Raw genomic sequence first — 7,264 nt, forward strand, 5'->3', positions numbered from 1 at the left:
TTTCTGATTTGACACAGGACACAAGCGGTCAACACGTTTTGTTGACTAACGCCTAAACCGCACGTCACATTCAGAGGCTCTAAATCTACACGTTCCTACAATACAGCTGCTTGTATAAGCCCCGCCCACATCCGCCTTTAATTTGTTTTGTTTTTTAGCAAAGTTGCGAAATCCACTTTTTTCAAACGAGTCCCTTTTATTGTTTTTTTAAAAAAAAAAAATTACTTTGAATCACTGAAAAAAATTGCGTCAAACAATAACTCAAACTCTGCGCTCATGTCCAAACGCGACAAGATTTTTTTTTTTTTTTATCACGCAGACGCACGGAAAGTAAAATACCGAATAGTCGTTTTCATTTCAATCCGACTTAACGAGGGCAAAAAAAAAAAGACGACGACACACACTCATCTTCCATAAACACTGTGCAGGTATAATAGGAAGTGGCAGACAGGAAAGCGAAAAAGGCAGCATCTGTTTCCCTCCATTCATCTGTCGGTCGGGACGACGTTCGAGGCTGAACATCCCGCTCGCCCCGTCGCTCAGCACTTCGTCTCCCGTCCAGATGCGCTTCGCGAACGTCTTTAGCGTCATCGTCGGGGACGACCGGCGCTGGAAAATGAGCTCGGGGTTACTGACGACGGCTTTTACTCGTCATATATTTCGTCGGACTCGAATCGAGAGCGCGAAAGTTTTTTTTTTTTTTTCTTCCATGCACGTAGAGTAAACGGTGTCGTTTACGTAATTATAGCCGCCAATCTGAGGCCCACCCGACCTCGACCCCGCCCCGCCCGCGTGATAGTGAGTTGGGGGAGGGGCTTGTTTTGCAACACCTGGGCTCGGTGGTTTCCAGGTTAAAGGTCGAGTCCTCTCCGGCATACCAGGAACATAATGACGTCAAATCGAATAGCCGTCAAACAGGTTTACGTTCTGGGCTTTTTCTTAACTTGTTCAGTTTCAGTCGGCCTTCGACGCCTAGATCCCGTAACGCAAGCAAAAACGTAAGCGGGGATTTATAGTCGCGTCGTTACGGTGACGCTTTTTCTTCAAGTTCACAGGATAAAAAAAAAAAACTGATTTGTTTTATTTATTTATTATCTGGAGTTTTATGGAGAGTTGGAAGCTTTTTACATCGGTTTTATTCAAGCAAATATAATTAATTAGGCTTAGCTGAGGGGGGGGAGGACAATGTCTGGAGCTGAATGATAGACGGTGTGTGTGTGTGTGTGTGTGTGTGTGTGTGTGTGTGTGTGTGTGTGTGTGTGTGTGTGTGTGTGTGTGTGTGTGTGTGTGTGTGACGGAGCGTCAGGCATCATTACCTGTCTCTAATTCCAGTGGAAGATGATTGATAAGTTGTTGGCGCTCGCCTTCGATACCACCCACCTGTGGAAACAGTTTTTTGGAGCACACACACACACACACACACACACACACACACACACACACACACACACACACACACAGAGAGATCTGGTAAATATCATATTCTTTACTGTTTTTAAATGAACCTTGGCTCCAGCAGGACTGAGGAGCATGAGGTCAAGGCAGCTTCAGGCAGTGTGTGTGTGTGTGTGTGTGTGTGTGTGTGTGTGTGTGTGTGTGTGTGTGTGTGTGTGTGTGTGTGTGTGTGTGTGTGTGTGTGTGTGTGTGTGTGTGTGTGTGTGTGTGTGTGTTGACTTCTGGCTGATGTTTAACCCACAGTTTACATTGCTGTGTTGGGTGGAGGCGCTCGTCTTCCTCCTCTGACCAACAACCTCAGCAACCTGATAAACACAGACGGGAAACAGACTTTTTTTGTGTCTTTTTTGTTTGCTGTCTTTCGATTCAAAGACACAAACTGAATCAGCAGATATAAAAAAACAACCAAAAAAAAAAAAAATTTGGGGGCCGCACGACGTCAGTAATGTCCGATGGGACGCCCGAGAGTCAGTAGGACCCTTTACGATGTGTCCGTGTTCGTAGTATCAGAAAAAAATGTGCTTGGTTTGGAAAATGTGCATATTTCTGACACAAATCGTAATTATGTGTTAGCATTGTGTTCATTGCGTCGTTCGCCTTCCTCAGTAATCTACGTTTGTGTCCAATATTTGCGTTCTGTGTAAAAGTACGTGACAAAAATTTGTTTGAAAAAAAAAAATGATGTTAGAATTACTCGTACAAAAAAATAAAAAATGCTCACTCAGCAAAAATGCGCACTGACACCTGCGTAGTCGTGTATACGCACCATCTCTGGTGGGATGAAAAAACAAATCATGTTTCCCAAAAAACCCGATATTTTCTCAATTTAAGTCTTTGTAGTCTCCAGCCTTGCTGATAGTTTGGGGGGATTTAAAAATGCTGACTTTGAACTATTTTCTGCTGAAGAAAAATCCTGCCAATATCAGGCAGATATCCCACAATCCAATGAAACTGAAACTCTCAGCGTTGACCCAAATGTAGCGTTATAAAAAACATTAAAAAAAAGAAACTGATTGGTGTTTCCGTGTTGTTCCCACTCTGCTTGTCCTGTCTGGAAAAATTAAAGACTAAAATAAGCGCGTGCACTTCCTTCCTGCGATCTCACCGGTGATGTCAGGACGACGCCAGATGTGCTGCTCTCGTACGCGATGCCAGTTTTTCCAACGCGCCTCTTCTATCTGCTGTTTGTCCGACAGATGATGCTTCGTCCCCGTTTTATTCCCTCCGACCGTTTCAGCTCCACAGCTGACGTTTGTCGCTCCCAAATTTACAAACAGCTTTTTCCTTTGCTGGTTTTTAATGAACCGCGATCTGTTTTTTTTTCTTTTTTTAAGTCGCTAATATGTCGCACTTCTTAACGTTGCCTTGTACGAAACTCGGCCCCTGTCCCAAATCAGATGCTCACGACTTGTCAATCATGGAAATTGAGTGTCGTCGTCGTCGTGGCAACGGAGAAAGGGAGGAACCGCCCGTCCTCTTATTTCAAATTGCAGCAATAGGGGGCATGAAAACACATTAATTAATTTTATTATTATGCTACTGTCTGTTTCAAGCACGTCATGTCAACATGTCAAGCTCGTACACCCCCCCCCCCCCCACTACCACCACCACCACCGCGTTTGAAAGGGGGCGTGTCTTCAGTGCCATCAGCTGTTTTTGCTTAATGACGATACAGCGACAGCATTCTGTTTGTTACTCCGTTCGTAAACACATAAATTTACTTTTAATTAGTTTAAATTGATAAATATGCATACGGGGGTTAAAAAAAAAAAAAGGATTTGGTTCTTCGGTTTGCAATAATCATCCCGTCAAAATGACCACATCCCTTTCACCACAGTTGACTCGATTATTAAAGCCGAGTCATCGTCCTTCTACGAACTCCACAAACATTTCTGACTGATTTAAGGTCACAAGCTGACTGAAGCCTGAAGAAGCGAATGAAGACGAATTGCAATTTATTCATTTTATGAAGTTATTTATTAAAAATGCAGATGAACCTTACTATTATGAATCTCCATCTACCGCTGATCTTCCAACGGGCTCGTTTTTAATTCACAAAAATACCAACAGGGGGTTTGCTTTTTAGTTGCTGGTTTTTTTTTTAAACTGTGTTCCTCTGACTTCGCCAGCTTTGTCTGTCTGCCTGTCTGTCTGTCTGTCTGCCTGTCTGTCTGTCCGTCTGCCTGTCTGTCTGCCTGTCTGTCTGTGTGCCTGTCTGTCTGTCTGCCTGTCTGTCTGCCTGCCTGTCTGCCTGTCTGTCTGTCTGCCTGTCTGCCTGCCTGCCTGTCTGTCTGTCTGCCTGCCTGTCTGTCTGCCTGTCTGTCTGCCTGTCTGTCTGCCTGTCTACCTGTCTGTCTGCCTGTCTGTCTGCCTGTCTACCTGCCTGTCTGCCTGTCTGTCTGCCTGTCTACCTGCCTGTCTGCCTGTCTGTCTGCCTGTCTGTCTGCCTGTCTGTCTGGCCCAGCAGCTTTTTTGGTGAACTATTGATCACCTCCCCGCCCTTCCCTGCTGGCGCTTCTCCTTAATTCACTGGCAGACGGTTGCAGGGAACGAATGATTGAAGTAAAAAAAAAAAAAAAGAGAGAACGAAACCGGCCCGTCCAGTTCGTTCGTAAAACCGTGGCGGAGGCCCACGACTCCTTCCTCCTCCTCCTCCTCCTCCTCCCCCCCTCCTGTAAATCACAGCATCTGGTTCCTCTTGTTTATCATCTGCGGTGACGCTCCTCGCCCTCTCGCAGTGGTTTTTTTGTCCTCCCTTGTTTTTGATCTCTCGCCATCCATCTCTGCTTCTCCGGGGTAATGAGACCCGATCTGACGGGGCACTTTCAGGGAGCAGCGCTGGAACAATCCGATACGAAAGGCAATTGCGTTGAATTATATAATCGCGCGTGTGGATGAGGGCGCAACATTTTAAAGCTGCGCTCGGCAGGTTGTTTAGAAATGTTCCACCGGCTTGAGTTACGGTCCTCAGTTCTACCCCGACGAGGTCTCGCTGTCCGGCTGAGGAGGGTGACAAATCAAAAAAATAAAGAGTCACGCCTCGATTTACTTATTTTCCTTCTTTCGGAAAAGCCACACAAGAAGGAAACCTCGGGTCTTGTTGTGTCGGCGGGGGGCTCGAAACAGGAAGCGGTTATCCGAGCTTAGCGTGACCGTGGGACGCGTCGGGAAACAGAACAAATTCAACAAGGTTGACTGGGTTTTAGACCAAGTTCTCGTCAGCCGGAGCGACACATCGGCCCATGAAGTCTGTGACTAGGCTCTTCCGGACGACAACAGAACGTATACAACTACAGTTACATCATTTCTAGACCAGTATTTTCTTTATTTTCCCCTGTTTGTTTTGCTGTGCTGGAAAATTGGGACCGTTACATCACAGGAAATCACAAAAATCACAGGAGATGCAGAAAATACGCTTTCGGACCCTTGAAATGATCAAACTTGTTTGCGTTTATCAAAAATAGAGCGGTTTTGTGTGGATTTGAAATCTATGCAGTACGAGTGTTTGTTGAAAAATGTCATCGTAATGTATTTAATTAAGATTTTGCCGTGTAGGTGTGTAATAATGTTGCTGCAGCATCTCCTGCATTTGAAAAACTATTGGGACTCTGATCACCGACACTACCGCGACATCATCGAACACATTCTCGCGCCGAGCAAGACACCGAAGTTCTGGACCGATAAATAAAACCACAAACTGAAAAACTGTGAGCCATAAATAAATCTTCTAAAAACCAGTGAGGAGTTCTCGGTCAAAGTCTCTATTTCAGTGTAAACACTAAATAAATAATCACGACATTGTGCACTATCATAGTTGTTTACAGCACTCTCATTACCGCAGTAATATTTGGGGGGAAATTAGGCCAGTTGTTGCTTCTTGCATTAAAATAACGGGAAAACTTGGCAGCACCGACGACATTTCCTTTCAGATTTTGGTGCCGTTTTTGGATGAGATTATGTCACGTCGGTTTTATTCCCAGAGCCGCTGCAGCGGAGCTTAAAAACAGGAAACGTCCGCGACGGTTTTGGTGTCAGTCCGTGAAAATCAGAGAGCGTCACTCGGCGATCAGACGGGGAGGAAAGAAAAAGGAAACGGCGGTTTCTACATTTATAGTCACCTCAGTAAACCAAGTGGAGCCAATGTTGTGTTCAATGTCAGTCAGGATGAACAAAGTCTCGATGTATTTCGGTCTCCTGACGTGACCGACTATCTGTGACGTGATAAACAGGGGATCAACAGTGTCAGGCATCGGGGAACATTTCCACAACAGGTAAACAAATGCATAAAAAAAAAAAACTCGACTGCCAATCCATCACACTTTTTTTTTTTTTTTTACATTTCTGACGCAACGAATGTTGAGCTCAAATCATCTCTTCCCACAAAAGTCTGCTCACTTTTCCCCGTGACTGGTAAAGCTTGTTCTTATAATGTTGTAGCTCTTCCCAACCTCAGAAATGCGCCGACGCCAACTGCTTGTTGGGAAGAAAGAAAAAAAAAAAATCTCAGAGAATTGCTGCTAGTTATTAGTTTGCCCCGCAAGAAATAATAAAAAAAAAAAAAAATGATGAGCTGGCAACATCAACTAAATGGTGTGCCTGTTCTTTGGTGTTGGCAAAAAAACACATTTATAATTTGAAATATTAGAAACCAACAACCAAACAAATCAAACACAACTTCTTTTACTTTATAAACGATGGCGTACAGTGAAGAGAATTTAATTGAGTGTTTCGTCACTCAGTCCCTCCCGAGAATCGCGATCGCAGTAATTGCATTCAAATTAAACCAATATTTGCAGTATTCGCAAGATCTCGCAAATTTGTAAAAAAAATTCCCAAGGTACGACGGGAGCTCTGCTGAAAGCGTTGCAGCAAAACGGTAATCAAAACTTGCTTCAAAACAAACATAACCTCTTAACGTACAGTCAGCAAGACTCTTCAACCTCTCGTCATCCAAACCAACCACATCGGTTCGCCGGGAAAAGAAATGGAAGCGAATGGAAAAATGTGGTGATATCAGGAGAACTAGGCCCGGGAGTTGGAAGATTGCAATTGTTTTGCACATACAGTATGTGTTGAATTATTATTATTATTATTTAAAAAAAAAAACATTTAAAGCAGACTAGAGCTAAAATATATCCATCCTTTTACTGGAAACACACAGCATTGATGTGCTCTGTAAGTGTGCAGTATGCTTATTACCACGTGTTTTATTAGGTAGTATTTTTCAAAAGATTAAAAAATAAATAATGTTCCTTCATATTTTTGCCAATTTTACAGACAAAATAATCACGTAAATCTCTGCGAATGACGTCAGAATTTGTTAAGAAAAGCTGCTGCAAAGTTGCATATTTTGATTGTAACACGAACAAAAATCTTCACAAAACCCTGCAGAGACATTGGTTTTCATTCAAAAAAAATTTTTAACATGTTGAAACGGATTTAGTTTTTTCATTGTGGTATCTTGGTGCCATTTCTCAGGCCAACTGCTCTTTAGTTTGGCAGCCTTTTTTAAAAAAAAAAACATTTTTTACATTTTTTTTTTTGTGCATTCTCGTATATCTCACTAACAAATGTAGTTTTTTTGTTTTCCTCTTCCCTGTTACCAGATGATCTCGGAGCAGCAGCCCCGGAGCCGTAAAGGATTCTTTTCCCAGAGAATAGGAAGCGCCTTCGCGTTGAAGTGTTGTAAAACCTCCAAATTTACGCTATTTAAAAGAATATCTAACGCTGCCCTACTTTCCTTTTTGTTCGCCGGTCTCCAACAGCACAAGCCTGTTAACGCATGTGTCTCACAACCGTTGCCACGACA

General features: G+C 43.4%; 1 long non-coding RNA gene across 1 annotated transcript; it reads right to left on the minus strand.

Annotated features, from left to right (window-relative positions):
• Positions 1–221: 221 nt before the first annotated feature.
• LOC138630706 (uncharacterized) lies at positions 222–1,389 on the minus strand. The gene is made up of 2 exons (XR_011311662.1): positions 1,317–1,389; positions 222–609 (listed from the first exon to the last, which is right to left on the minus strand). It is a non-coding gene; the product is annotated as an uncharacterized lncRNA (long non-coding RNA).
• Between the last annotated feature and the right edge of the window lie 5,875 nt (positions 1,390–7,264).

The sequence above is a fragment of the Brachyistius frenatus genome, unplaced genomic scaffold (assembly GCF_029030835.1).
Source record: "Brachyistius frenatus isolate BFR_SWC_R1_liver_20210118 unplaced genomic scaffold, ASM2903083v1 Contig_139, whole genome shotgun sequence".
NCBI classification, from domain to species: Eukaryota; Metazoa; Chordata; class Actinopteri; family Embiotocidae; genus Brachyistius; species Brachyistius frenatus.